The 15,974-nt window shown below is 38.9% G+C and overlaps 1 long non-coding RNA gene across 1 annotated transcript; it reads left to right on the top strand.

Annotated features, from left to right (window-relative positions):
• Nucleotides 1-1,918: 1,918 nt before the first annotated feature.
• Nucleotides 1,919-4,200, top strand: LOC130917601 (uncharacterized). The gene is made up of 2 exons (XR_009063495.1): nucleotides 1,919-3,399; nucleotides 3,495-4,200. It is a non-coding gene; the product is annotated as an uncharacterized LOC130917601 (long non-coding RNA).
• The last annotated feature ends 11,774 nt before the right edge of the window (nucleotides 4,201-15,974 follow it).

The raw sequence follows: 15,974 nt of genomic DNA, 5'->3' as shown, positions 1-15,974 counted from the left end.
GCAGAGAACTGTCACTATATGGAGGCTTCATGGCAGCGATATTTACCTCATATGTGCACAGAAAAAAATATTTAGTATGATCACCATAATACTGATTTGCAATGAAACTGTATATACATGTCAATTTTTCCCCGAGTGTTTTATTTTATTTTTTTCGTGTCAGCGTGTCGGGTGTTGGTTGGTTTGACAAATTATGTCAATCCGTCCATCATGTGCTACTCAAGCGCCCAAAACAACGCACGCAGACACGGGAAATGTCGCAATATGTCTACATTTTTCTTAACAGACTAATGAGAGTAGAAAGGCGACATCGTAAAGAGCTAACAATTATTTCTCGTCAGCATTTGACGATCTGAGATGCGGGGACGACAGGGGAGCTGACCGGATTATTTTATTTATTAATACCAGTGCAAAAAAACAATATGATCACCATAATACTGATTTGCAATGAAACTGTATATACATGTAATTTTTTTCCGAGTGTTTTTTTTTTTTTTCTTCGTGGCAGGTGTTGGTTGGTTTGACAAATTATGTCAATCCGTCCATCATGTGCTACTCAAGCGCCCAAAAACAAAGCACGCGGACACGGGAGATGTCGCAATATGTCTACATTTTTCTTAACAGACTAATGAGAGTAGAAAGGCGACATCGTAAAGAGCAAACAATTATTTCTCGTCAGCATTTGACGATCTGAGATGCGGGGACGACAGGGGAGCTGACCGGATTATTTTATTTATTAATACCAGTGCAAAAATGCAACACGATCATCTTAATACTAAAAAACAAAAATACAACAGAGCGAGATGTAAATATGATGTGTTGGTCGTTCCATATTCAGAAATTAAACTTTCGATGTATTTTTATTTTCGTGACAGCAAACATGCTGTATATGTATGTGTGATCAAGAACCTGCTAAAGAAAGTCCGTGCGCCCCCGCCCCCTACTCCCCTCACAAAAGGAAAATGTTTAACCGTGTCCTAAATCGAAATGCAAGCACGAGCCATGACTTTGAGCCCATAGAACTAGGACAGACGACGCGGAAGTTCTCCCTCGCTTTTGCAGCAGCAGGAGGGAGACGAGGCTGTCTGTGAAAGCAGAATGATACCGCCTGTCACTCATTTCTGAAACTACGACGAGTGGTCAATGTGGAAGAGAGGGAGGGACCAAGCAATGTCACTTCCCGTTCAGTTATACTGCGAAGCGGTCTTTGGTGATTCGTTCGGCAACGTCACTTCCCGTTCAGTAACCGAACGATTCGTTTGGGCGGGGAGGGAGATGAGGGGGGCGAACGATTCGTTGAACGATTTGTTTGAACGAATCTTTTTACTGAACGAACCGGAATGGATTCGTTTGCTCAAGTGAACGACAAATCTCGTCACTACTGAAGACAGAGAGCGCGAACACAGGAGGAAGTGACATCACGACGAAGTCAAAGGTGATGTAGATGAATTCAATGAAAATAAATAATAGTACTCCCTATAACAACACTCACAAATATGAAGAAGCTAATGACTATTTTTTGAAAAATGCAATTTAGAAAAAAACGAACTTTGGTGAAAATTACTTTTAACCATTTTACACATCAGTTACATCATGAAATAAACATATTTTTTCGTGTCACATGCACTGTATTTTAAGAGAATTTTTACTGGAATTTCTTTTTTACCTCTGTGGAAGCTTGAATATTATGTGCTAGTACTGCCATTCATTGTAAACTGTTCATAATTTCCTCCACCTTGTCTTAGGCTAGTGCTTCTCAGTTATTTTCTGTTACGCCCTCCCCCCGGAAGACGTAAATGTTTCGCACCCCCCCAACTCTCTGCAACCACTGTAAATAGTATCATTTGTTTATAATTTTTAAATTATTATTATAAGTACACCTCTGCATAATGTTTTGTCCTTTTACTATTAACCCTTGTGCAGTATTGCGCCAAATCCTGGCGTTTTGCTTTGTTACTCATCATATTATCATATATAAAGCATATCAAAAAATAAGCTAGAGGGCTGAAAATTGTCAAAAAATGTCAAAACATGTTTACCTTCAAAATGGCACCATCCACAATTTCAAAATTGGTATTGTCATTATTATATGTGGGAGGCCTACTTTTTTGTGACGCAGAGAGTATTACGCCAACTTTCGTCCCCATTGACTCCCATTATAAATCCCAATTTCTCATGTTTTTTGATGCACTGCCACCTGGTGTGTGAAAGTGCATTTCCCACGATTACACAATTTATGGCTTCAGCGGGGTGTCAACTGACACGAGATTGTAACGGATCCTGGATGAATATCTTAAAAACAAAAAATCCAGCAGGGGACACTAGACTATTATTTATCATTTTTCTTGATTGATCCCTCATTGTCAAACGCATTTACTTACTACCAAAAAAACAAGTTTTCATGTTGAGCTTTGATCGAACGGGCCAGTGTGTGGACTCACGAACACTTGTGTGTGAGTGGGTGTGTGCACGCGCGTGTGAGGGTGGGGGTGTGCACGCGCGTATGTGGGTATGTGTGTGTGTGTGCGCGCGCACTTTGCCTGTTCAATGGGACAGTATGAGTTGACTTTTGTGACGTTTGACTTTATGACGCGACTGTGGGAGAAATCGTGTGCGTTTGTACATGCACGCGCACTCTCACGTCACCGAGCGTGTGCGTATGTGTGTGCTTGTACTTTTGCGTGCAGAGGTCTGCAGAAGGCGGCTTTGAATGCACTTCAAAGCACCTTGTCTGCAGGGCGCAAAAAGGTGTTTGATGTGACACATTTTGAGAATTCAAAATGCAGTTGTTTATTGAATCTCAACTCTTATTGGTAGAATGTTTTACTTTTTCCTCCTCCCATTGGCTCAGTGAATGGTCACGTTTGTAAACAACTTTATATGGGGTCCAACGGCTCAAAGGCCATTTTACTCCCTGTGACTGCTGGTGAGCAGAGATGGCGAGAATATTTTTTCTTCAGGAGGCAAGAAAAATGGTGTTGGAGGAGGAATGTCCCACAGACTCAATGGATGAAAAGGATGATGTGTCACAAGACTATGATGAAGATTTTGAGCCACTTGTAGGAGAGGAGGAAGAGGATGATGATTAGGATTTTGAGGAGGTTACAGCAGAAGCAGCAGAGGAGCAACAACAACAGAATCAGGTCAGCACTCCATGGCTTGCCAAAAACCAAGAAATTGTGTGGTCCTCTACAAATGAAGTTTCGAGGCACTTCAACCTGCCCCCTATTCTATTGCCTGGCCCAACGCTTTTTGCAATTGCCAGGATCAGTAGCCCCGAGACTACTGTCAATCTGTTTTGCCCGGACGACATTATCCAGCAGATTGTCTAAAAAAAAAAAGCCCAAGATTATTTTGGACTACGATCTGTGTAAAGCGGCAGTCGATCACTTGGACTAGGTAAGCATATGTTATGTCTTTTTCAAAACTTTGCATCAAAGCTCTCTGGTCATCTGACATCATCTGATGTGTTTTTTTGTGTGTGTTATTTGCAGGCATCTGCCACATATTCTTGCTGCTGGAGGACATTACGATGGCCAATGTCCATATCATATCATATCATATCAGATCTGTCTCTCTTCAATGCATTCACCCTCTTTACTCAGGTGGACCCCGCAGTGGTGGCCACGCCACAAAGCCAGAAATGTGGGCAATGTGGCCTTTGCATTAACCGACTACGGGCATCAAACATTAGCTGCAAATGTGGCATTTTCTTTAGCCAAAAACATGGCCAAAAAGTGTGCAAATTGTTTTTTTTTTTTTAAAAAAAAAGCTCACTGGTTGTTTGTTGTTCTAGTTGAGTTGTTTGTTGTTCTAGTTCAGTAGTTTGTTGTTGTGCGTTTGAGTTATATAGATTCTGTTAATTCAAAATTCTTCTAGTTGTTGTGACTTGTTGACTGTTATTCTGATGCCAGTGAATATTTTTAGTGGTTGAAGGTAAAAAAAAAAACAATATTCAGAAATGACTTAGTTGTCACACTTCCAAGAGTGACTTTTGGCTCCAATACTGCAAGAGGGGTAAAAATTTTCCATTTCATTTTCAGATGTCACAAGTAAAAAAATATTCAGAAATGACTTAGTTACACACCCTCAAGAGGGCGCAAGGCTTCATCCCCAATACTGCGAGAGGGGTAAAAATTTTGAAATTGCCATTGTCTAAAAATGTTGAGTTCCTCAAATAAATTTTGATGTTATAATTTATTAACATATTCAAAGCTCTAATGACCTGATATCAAATATTCCTACTTGGATTTGTTTTTATATATTACATACAACATTGTTAGTTTTGTTCATAGCACACTATTGCTTTTATTGTCCATAGAGGGCATTCAGAATAAATAAATATATTAAAACTATATATGTATGGATAGGTCTGATGCTAGTGAACATTTTGAGATGTCGCAAGTAAAAAAATATTTAGAAATGACTTGGTTATCACACCCTCAAGAGGGCGCCAGACTTCATCCCCAATACTGCGAGAGGGGTAAAAATGTTAAAATTGCCATTATAAAAAAATGTTGAGTTCCAAAAAAAATTTGATGTTATAACTTATGAACATATTCAAGCCTCTAATTATCTGATATCAAATATTCCTACTTGGATGTGTTTTTATATATTACATACAACATCGTTAGTTTTGTTCATAGCACACTATTGCTTTTATTGTCCACAGAGGGCATTCAGAATAAATAAATAAATAAAAACTATACACGTATGGATAGGTCTGATGCTAGTGAACATTTTGAGATGTTGCAAGTAAAAAAATATTTAGAAATGACTTAGTTATCACACCCTCAAGAGGGCGCCAGACTTCATCCCCAATACTGCGAGAGGGGTAAAAATTTTGAAATTGCCATAGTAAAAAAATTTTGAGTTCCCCCAAAAAAATGATGTTATAATTTATGAACATATTCAAGCCTCTAATGACCTGATATCAAATATTCCTACTTGGATTTGTTTTTATATATTACATACAACATTGTTAGTTTTGTTCATAGCACACTATTGCTTTTATTGTCCATAGAGGGCATCCAAAATAAATAAATAAATATAAACTATATACCTATGGATAGGTCTGATGCTAGTGAACATTTTGAGATGTCGCAAGTAAAAAAATATTCAGAAATGACTTAGTTATCACACCCTCAAGAGGGCGCCAGACTTCATCCCCAATACTGCGAGAGGGGTAAAAATGTTAAAATTGCCATTATAAAAAAATGTTGAGTTCCAAAAAAAAATTGATGTTATAATTTATGAACATATTCAAGCCTCTAATTATCTGATATCAAATATTCCTACTTGGATGTGTTTTTATATATTACATACAACATTGTTAGTTTTGTTCATAGCACACTATTGCTTTTATTGTCCATAGAGGGCATCCAAAATAAATAAATAAATAAAAACTATATACGTATGGATAGGTCTGATGCTAATGAACATTTTGAGATGTCGCAAGTAAAAAAATATTTAGAAATGACTTAGTTATCACACCCTCAAGAGGGCGCCAGACTTCATCCCCAATACTGCGAGAGGGGTAAAAATTTTGAAATTGCCATTGTAAAAAAATTTTGAGTTCCCCAAAAAATTTGATGTTATAATTTATGAACATATTCAAGCCTCTAATGACCTGATATCAAATATTCCTACTTGGATTTGTTTTTATATATTACATACAACATTGTTAGTTTTGTTCATAGCACACTATTGCTTTTATTGTCCATAGAGGGCATCCAAAATAAATAAATAAATAAAAACTATATACGTATGGATAGGTCTGATGCTAGTGAACATTTTGAGACGTCGCAAGTAAAAAAATATTCAGAAATGACTTTGTTATCACACCCTCAAGAGGGCGCCAGACTTCATCCCCAATACTGCGAGAGGTATAAAAAAAATATACTGCACAAGGGTTAAAGAGAAAAAGCTAATATCGATCAACTTCTATAATTGTATCACTACATAATAACAATATAATTAAAATAAATAAAGTATAACTTTATTAACATAGTTTTGTGTGTAACAGAAAAGGCCTAAAATGCGTAAGACAGCAAAAAGCATGTTTATATCATATTTCACGCGATATTTTATGCTCCTGAATGAAATGGACCACTTGGATGTGTGTGGACGCGATCGATTTATTTATGGCGGAAAACACTCAGATGACTTGAAGTTCTGCTCTTAGACCCCCGTTTTGGCCAAATTTCAAAATTGTCTGATATGCATGTGTGATACATCATTGGAATGCTTAAAATCTCAATTTTCTGGGGGAAGAAAAATTTTGAACAGGAGGGCATTTAAAAAAAAAAAAAAAAAACTTTTTTTTAAACAGCAAAACCCAAACTGGAGGTGAGCGCACGCGAGAGCAGAATTACAGACACCATGACTTTACCGAGATATTATCATGTACTTACCTTGTTTCAATCCAAAAACGTAGCGTAAATGTAGCATGTATCAACGAGTGTCAGACACAGCTGTGAATGGCCACAGCTGGATTTTGGGGGGATTTTATGGGTGAAACATGGTAATATAACAAGGGTCGCGATGCAGAAATCGCAAACATCAAGGAGTGGTCGAAATGTTTTTTTTCATATATTTACCCTTTTAAACGTTTTTTTTTTTTTTTTTCAATATTTTCAATTTTTCTTTGTTTGGATCGATTATCATCTAACATCAGAGAAAATGCGACAGTAAAAAAAAAATACAATTAAGCGACAGTTATGAGGTAGATATCTGTGACTTTTTTACAGACACCATTTTATTCATTGTGACGTAATTTGTTTAAAAGTTTGAAATATGCAAGTGAATCATTTTTAAAGAGCATATGACACGGGAAAAAAAGTCTTAAATGGCATTATTATGTGAATTAGAATCATATTTTGAGACGATTCGACTATATACAACAATTTAGAAAAGCACAGATGACGAGAAATTAGTCTTTTAATCTGCCGGTTAGCCACGCCTACCATTATAGGGCTTTAGCGTCCCCAACAGGTGGATGACATCAGCGGTAGACTGGGCTCATCGGTTTTACTATTCAGCCCATTGAGGGGGAATTATTCAGAACGAGGAAAACGCGACGAAGAGAGCCACAAAATGTCATTGTTTCAGTCTCTCTACTCCAATATTTTTACAGGATATTCTTTTTATCCAAGTATTTTTCCCCAATAGCTATATAAATGGCTTGAGAAGGACCAGTCAGCCCGTCGAGGGGGAACTATTCACAACGAGGAAAATGCGACGAAGAGAGAGGCAAAATGTCATTGTTTCTGTCTCTTTACTTCAATATTTTTACAGGATATTCTTTTTATCCAAGTATTTTCCCCAATTGCTAAATAAATGGCATGTTCATGACAAATAACAGTTTTGTGCTGAATGGAATATGAAATAATAAAAATGCATTTATTCAGGACGACGTGGCAAAATTACTCCATAATGGTCAAAAATGTCGACTTCACCTTTACTGTCGCACCTCCCGAACGATATTTTATGACACCTAAATCGGACACATGTCATTTCCCTTCCCCGGCTTCGGAGAATATAAACAAACCAGAAGCCGTGACAGCTAGCCGACATGCTAACCCAAACCGAGTGATGTTTCAAAGTCTTCGAAGTGGAAAATCACACATAACTATCCTGGATTATTTGACATGACGACCCGGTTGTCAATTGTCTTAGTGGATCGGTAAACCGCCCGGCGGAGAGAAATTTACAGTTCGTTCCCCGGAGGAGGGTGGCTGGATTTGTTGTGCAGCTAACGTGGTGCTGCTAATGACCATTAGGAGAGCTTTTTACATGCCTATCAATGATCAAACGTAAGTAGTCCTTCATTTAAAGGAAGTTTGTAGTGTTTACTTTGTAATCGCTGTATTCGTTTTTGACATAATACAAAACAAGATGTTTACTCACTTCCTCATAAGTCCAATGGTCCCACAGTAAATATCCATGGTGAATGGGAACCTTTTGAAACTCCAAAAAGGCGCATACGCCTCTCCCTCATACAGAATGATTTTTCTGCAGCCGTTTGGCTGGCGTGATGCGAAAAATAAACGTATTAATCCGCAAAATCAGCTGAATCCTTCGTCCTCATACACAACAGTACACTGTAGCGTGAAGAGGACGTCTTCTACCGTACACGTCACAGCGCCCTCCTCCTCAATGCAAGACCGAAGCCAGAAGTCACTCATTTTCATGGCGCGGGATTCAAAAAACTAAATAAAAATAGCGATCGCTTCCACACACATCCAAGCGGCCCATATCATTCAGGGGCATAAAATACCGCGTGTATTATGAAATAAACATGCTTTTTCGTGTCACAGGCACTTTAAAGTCGTTTTTCATTTTTTTTTTTTTTTTTTCTAATACAAATATTAGACACCAATTAATGTTTCTAAGCTATAAAATGATAGACATTTTGAATAAAAATATAATTAATTACCTTAGTTTTATGGCTGGTTGGAAACAAAAGCGGTTGCGTGACATCTGTAAACGGGGGTTTCCGGGGTATAACGGACAAATTAAAAATGGTTCCGGGGCTTAATGTGCCATGAATCTGCTATGGCAGCATATAGACCTACAGTTCTATCAAACACAACAGTTGTTTTGGCTTAAAATACAGTAGTTTCTTTTAAAGAGGAGTGCAAGTGCAGAAACTGCTTTTTCAGTCTTGTCTGTTTTCCGCCTTATTCAATTTTTTTGACTCCCGCGCCATGGAAATTAGAGACTTCCTGGATTGAGGAAGAATGCGAATGTGACATCAGCCGGGTCACCATCTCACAATACAGCCATTCCTATACACAGTGCTTGCTAAAAGTATTGACACCCCTGCAATTATGTCAGATAATGCTCAATTTCTCCCAGACAATGATTGCAATTACAAATGCTTTAGTAGTAATAGCTTCATTTATTTTGCTTGCAATTAAAAAACACAAAAGAGACCGATAAAAATTAAATCATTATCATTTTACACAAAACTCCAAAAATGGGCCTGACAAAAGTATTGGCACCCTCAGCCTAATACTTGGTAGCACAACCTTTAGACAAAATAACTGCGAACAAACCCTTCCGGTATCCATCAATGAGATTCTTACAATGCTCTGCTGGAATTTTAGACCATTCTTCTTTGGCCAACTGCTCCAGGTCTCTGAGATTTGAAGGGTGCCTTCTCCAAACTGCAATTTTCAGGTATCTTCACACGTGTTCTATGGGATTCAGGTCAGGTCTCATTGCTGGCCACTTTAGAAGTCTCCAGTGCTTTCTCTCAAACCATTTTCTAGTGCTTTTTAAAGTGTGTTTTGGGTCCTTGTCCTGCTGCCGGAACACCCATGACCTCTGAGGGAGACCCAGCTTTCTCACACTGGGCCCTACTTTATGCTGCAAAATGTGTTGGCAGTCTTCAGACTTCATAATGCCATGCACACGGTCAAGCAGTCCAGTGCCAGAGGCAGTAAGCAACCCCAAAACATCAGGGAACTTCTGCCATGTTTGACTTTGACTCTATGTTGATGCCTTTTCCCCAAAAGCTCTACTTTTGTCTCATCTGACCAGAGAACATTCTTCCAAAATGTTTGTGGCTTTCTCAGGTATGTTTAGGCAAACTCCAGCCAGGCTTTTTATTTTTTTTGGTCTCTGGGTCAGAAGTGGGGTGTTGAGGTGGTTGCACCTCAACGTTGCATTCGTAGGAAGAATTGACGGAGAATAAGTTGTCTTTTAGCCAAAACTCGGCATATTTAATTTCCATTGACATGCAGATACATCCTCTCTCATTGCTGTCTTCACAGGCAATCCTATAAATCAAAGTAATCAAAGTCAAACACAACGAAGTAATAAAAGTAGCACTTTAGACAATTAAGTCCCATCCTGCCATCTTGTGACGAAAAGATAATATGTCAATATTAACAAGCAATAGGAACATTATTTCAACATCAACGGAGGACACATTTATGAATACAAAACATTTCCTCCACCATTTCTCTCAACACCCCCACTTGTTCTCATGTTGATGCCTTTTTAACAACCAAATGAAATTTTACATTTCAAATTCCAAAAATAGCACTGTCAAACTTCTTCAATTTAAACTTTGTTACAGGTTTTGTCATGATATCAGCCATCATGTCATATGTTGGACAATACGTCAATTAAGTATGCTGTCTTAACATCCATCTGATGTAACAACATACTCTCTTGTGCCGCTTTCTGTAACACCACTCTTATACTTGTCAAATTTGCTGTGGGTGAAAATGTCTCTCCATAGTCTATTCCCATTCTCTGGTTAAATCCCTTAGCCACAAAACGTGCTTTGTACTTATCTCTCACATCTTCATCCTTTTTGAGTGCATAAACCCATTTACCCCACACTGTTTTCTTTCCTTTTGGCAGTGTTGTCAAGGTAAATGTTTTATTTTCGTTTAGTGACTGAATTTCTTCATCCATGGCTTTTGACCAATCTTTTGAGTTATTGGAACTCATGGCCTCCTCATATGTTTGAGGTATACCAACTACCATCCTGTAGCAGTAGTCTACAGTGGTATAAACTCCATCACTATCTCTGACTTCTGTTATGAAGTCTTCTAAATGACTCGGTTTTCTCCTCTCTCTTGAAGGATACCTTCTACTCTCAAGTTCACATTGTGTCACTTCCTTTGGACCAGGGGTGGGCAAACCGGTCCTCGAGGGCCGCAGTGGGTCCTGGTCTTTGTTCCAACTGAGCCAACACAGATAATTTAACCAATGAGGTTTCAGCAGAAATGAGAAGCACCTGACTGCAATCGACTGATTGCGCTTGTAAAACAGCAGATTGGTGAAAAGGTGTCCTCTTAATGGGTTGCAACAAAAACCCGCACCCACTGCGGCCCTTTGTGGAATAGTTTGCCCACCCCTGCTTTGGACTCTCACTATTTGCACTTGGTTCTACAGGATCTTCAGTTCTGTTTTTCACCTCTACACTTGCTCGATTAGCCCTTGGCAACCCCATCATGTTGTATTCTTCATCTTGATCCATGTCACATGTCTGTGTCTGTTTTTCTATGACTTCCTTGTTCACAAAATTTACCAGCCTATGTTTTTGTACTTTGTTTGTGTCTGGATAGTAGACTAGATATGCTGGACTATTTTTGTCATAGCCAACAAACTGTCCTCGGCCACACTTAGAATCCAATTTTCCCTTGTCTTGTTTGTATGTGTAACATACAAACCCAAATTTTTGCATTCTGGAAATATTTGGTTTCTTGTTTGTCAACATCTGGTAAGGAGTTTGCCCTGTAAGTCTATCATAGCATCTGTTGCGTACCATTGCTGTGGTTTGTACTGCATAGTGCCATAGGTATTTTGGTAGCCCACTTTCGACTAGCATGCACCTACACATTTCAAATAGTGTACGCCATCCTCTTTCAGCTGTCCCTTTCTGGTGTGGGGAATACGGCGCTGATGTTTCGTGTCTTATTTCACTTTTTCTCAACAATGTTTGGAACTCATTGCAAGTATATTCAGTCCCGTTATCAAATCGGATGCACCTTACTTTCCCATAAGGAGCTGTATCTGCGAGAAATTTTTCTGTTGCTAGAACAGTGTCACTTTTCTTTTTCAGGAAATATGTGAAAATTGCACCAGAGTAATCATCTGTGAATAACTGCACATATTTGTAACCATCAATCGATTCTGGAGTTATAGGACCCGCAAGATCTGAGTGTACCAATTTTAAGGGTGTATCTGCTCGAGTATCTGGGTCTCTATTTCGAATCTGGATAAATTTTCCTTGTATGCATATCTCACACATTTGTTCAGGTCGTGTTTCTTTTCCCTTAATCTGCATTCCATCAACTACTTTCTGTAATTTTATCACATCCTCATAATTACAGTGGCCTAATATTTGGTGCAGTGGCCTAATATTTGGTGCCATGTGTGAATATCATAACATGCATTGCACTTGTCAGACTCACCATTTGTATGCAAAAAGTACAGCTTGCCATACACATGAATATTGAATTTCGTACCGTCTTTGGTTATCAGTGCGTCTTCACCTTCTTTGAAAAGTACCGTGGCTCCACTCGATGTTGCTGCTTTCACCGAAAAGATGTCTTGTAGGTACGATGGTATGAAGAGTGCGTTTGAGTGTTGCCTTGCGCTGCTGTCCTCTGTTGTCGATCAGGTAGCACTCTGCATCTCCTCTTTTTAGTGCGACTCCACTGCACCGTGTACCTTCTGCCAACTCGACGCTGTGATTCTCTGGTTTGAACATCTCCTGGAAGCTTTTGAACTTGGTCACGTCAGTGATGATATGAGATGTCGCTCCCGTGTCCACCATCAGACCTTGTTCCCGGATGCTGTGTGTATCCTGCCGCCTGGTGTCGGACCGTTCATCTCTCACCTTGAACGCGAAGTCAGGATCTCCATCTTCAGCAATTTTTCTCGCTCCGTCCGGTGTTTCCATGCGTCTGCAAGTGGTGTCTTTGTGCGTGTCCGTTTTGCACCGACTACACCATGTCTTTTGTCGACATGATTTTGCATGGTGGCCTTTGATCACACATTTGAAGCACACCAACTCTGTGTCGTCTTTGACCCGGTCACGAGCGTTTGCTTTTGTGGCTTGCTTTGAAGCTCTTGCTTTAGTCTTCATCACTCTGTCACTTGATTCTGCTGCATTTAACTTTTCCGTTTCTTCAAAACTTCAGAGTTTGGTTTTGAATTCTGCAAATGTCATGTTCTCATTGGTATGCGCCACATGAATTGTAAATGGCTTGTAACTTTCTGGCAGCCCCTTCAAGACCATTGCGATAAGTAGACCATCTGCCATTGTTTCACCTGCATTTCGCAATGCTGTGATGCCGGTCTCAGCTCTTATTATGTAATCCACTATCCTTTCTTCGGTTCCCTTTTGAAGAGATGTTACCATGGTGTACAAGTTTATAATCCTGGGTTTTCCCTTCCCAGCATAATATTCCCTTAATATTTTCAGAGCTTTTCTTCCGTCATTTGGCGCATCTCTCATTATTAACGAGAGGCTTTTATCATCAAGAAGTTGTATCATTTGAGCATACGCATCCACATTTTTCATTTCATCATTTCTCTCTCGGCTTCAGTGTTTGGTCCTACCAGCACTGTGTTCTTTAGCCCGATCAGATGAAAATGTCCGAACATTTTAGTTTCCCAGAGTTCATATTTAGCTTCATCTCCGTCAAATGCCAGTCGAAGTTACCCACTTGTTCCTCGTGGATCCATGTTGCTTGTTAGCTTTTTCCGCTAATCAGCAGTCCGTGAGCACGCTGTCCTTCGCGACCTTCTACATGGTGGAAACTGACTTTACCTGCGAATGACTCCTGGGCCCATAACCTGTTGAGGTGGTTGCAGCTCAACGTTGCATTCGTAGGAAGAATTGACGGAGAATAAGTTGTCTTTTAGCCAAAACTCGGCGTATTTAATTTCCATTGACATGCGGATACATCCTCTCACATTGCTGTCTTTACAGGCAATCCCATAAATCAAAGTAATCAAAGTCAAACACAAGGAAGTAATAAAAGTAGCACTTTAGACAATTAAGTCCCATCCTGCCATCTTGTGGCGAAAAGATAATATGTCAATATTAACAAGCAATAGGAACATTATTTCAACATCAACTGAGTACACATTTATGAATACAAAACATTTCCTCCACCATTTCTCTCAACATGGGGTCTTCCTGGGTATCCTACAATAGAGTCCCTTTTCATTCAGACCCCAACGGATAGTACGGGTTGACACTTTTGTACCCTCGGACAGTAGGACAGTTTGAACTTGTTAAGATGTTAGTCAAGGTTCTTTATTCACCATCCGCACAATCTTTGGTTGAAATCTCTCGTCAATTTTTCTTTTGCGTCCACATCTAGGGAGATTAGTAACAATGGGCTTTACACTTATTGATGACACTGCGCACAGTCGACACAGGAACATTCTGGTCTTTGGAGATTGACTTGTAACCTTGAGATTGCCCATGCTTCCTCACAATTTTGCTTCTCAAGTCCTCAGACAGTTATTTGTTCTTCTTTCTTTTCTCCATGCTAAATGTGGTACACACAATGGCATAGGACAGGGGTTGAGTCAACTTGAATCCATTTTAACTGGCTGCAAGTGTGATTTAGTTGTTGCCACCACCTGTTATGTCCCAAAGGTAAATAAGTTCATCCCGTGCCCCAACGAAGACATTGTTGTGATTGAGGGGCATGAATATAAAGAATACTTTACTTGCAGTGTTTGTAAGGAATTCAGCATCCACTACTGAAAGTGCTATAATTGTCTATTAATAGGTGCTCTCTATGGGCTGATAGGCTATAAGTGCTATCAGAAGTAAATTTGAAATGCTTAACTTTAGAAAATGTATTTTCTGATGAAACAAATATCAGGTGACAAACAGGTCATAGACTCCCGGGAACTTAAATCTTTAATTTTGTGCACAATTGTTTTTGTTTTTTTTTTTGAAAATGAGATTGATAATCTTGAACATTTGTTTTTTCAGTGTGATATAGTGCAATTGTTCTGGAGGGATATGCAGAGCTGGTTTCAGTCCAAACAAATTGATCTTTCAAAGTGGACAGTGGATTCAATTAAGTTTGAAATGTTTGGCACAAATAAATATTTGTTTATGTGATCAATGTGATTTGTAATACTTGTTTTTTTCTTCACTAATGCAGATACTTTCAAACAAAATCTTGCTTTAAACATTGGATGAATGAGTTTCTTCTTTGGTATAGGTCTCTGAAGCTGTTTAATAAGCAAAAATCCCGTAATTTGGAGTCAGATTGAGAGATTTGACATTTATTTGAAAAGCCCCGTGATTGTAAGAGAGTGGGTGCGTGAGGGGGGGGGGGGGGGGGGTGCAAAATCGAAAGATAAAAATATTTCGTTAGTAAAGAAAGTTTTGAGTTTGTTATGTCGCCCTCTCTTGGTTAAATTAGACCATGACCATGCAACTGCTTAAAAAATATACAGACTGATTGTCATACATATAGAATTCAAAAGTACGACATTGTGAAAAGTAGTGGCTATAATACAAATAACCTTGACTTGAAGTTTTCATGCGACCACATTGTGCATTCTGCCATGTTTCTTCTAAGCGTTTTCGTTTGTGTGCTGGAGGTGTATGTGGTGTAAACAGGAAAAATCATGGCCCTGATGTCCATACTAGGACAGATAATTTTCTCCAGGGTATTTTGCGACTATTTTTTGATACAAGGCCATTATCCGTCCTAGTGTCGACGCTTAGAGCACGTGTAAACCGGAAAACGCGAGCAGCACAAGTGCGGAAACACAGCGGAAGTCGCGGTACACGAAGCTGTCTGTCATGGCGGCGGAGGCGTGTCAACAAATAGCGTGACGTCACAATGACAGGTCCTTTTCAACTCTTTGATGCTTTGATCTTCCTTTCCGATATAAGTTGTTTTTTCGTTATGAATTACTACACCAAATGCCAAAGAAGCAGACAAGTGTTGCTGTCGTTGGTGTGCATCTTCCTTCCTAAAGATAAACAAGTAAGAAATCCTATTTACTTGTTTTGAGAGACATTGGAATTGTGGTGTTTTGTATTGATCATGTTTCCACATAAGCTGAATAGTGCAGTGTTAACTTTTTTTCTTTTAATTTCATTTGATAGTCTAAGCATTGATGACTGATAACTTTTATACTTGTAATCATGCAAAAAACATGTTATTGTGGCAGTGTTTGTGTTTTCCATTTATTTTAACACTTGGGGAAAAAAAAATGCTGTCTTCAATTGTATAGTTTTTATTTAAAGAGTAAACATGACTGATTGAAAACATTTAAACTTGGATCGAGATAAAATACATTTAACTGATGTCAGTGTTATTCTGTTTTCCATTGTTTTTTACATTTATAATGAAAACATGATTGCTGATGTGAAGTCTATGCTTTAGTGATAGAAAAAAAAAATCCTAAAATGTGTTTGATTAATTCCAGTATGTTTTTGTCTTTTACTTGCAGGTGTATAC

Source organism: Corythoichthys intestinalis, chromosome 6, assembly GCF_030265065.1.
Source record: "Corythoichthys intestinalis isolate RoL2023-P3 chromosome 6, ASM3026506v1, whole genome shotgun sequence".
NCBI lineage: Eukaryota > Metazoa > Chordata > Actinopteri > Syngnathiformes > Syngnathidae > Corythoichthys > Corythoichthys intestinalis.
This window is presented reverse-complemented; position numbering and strand designations above follow the sequence as displayed.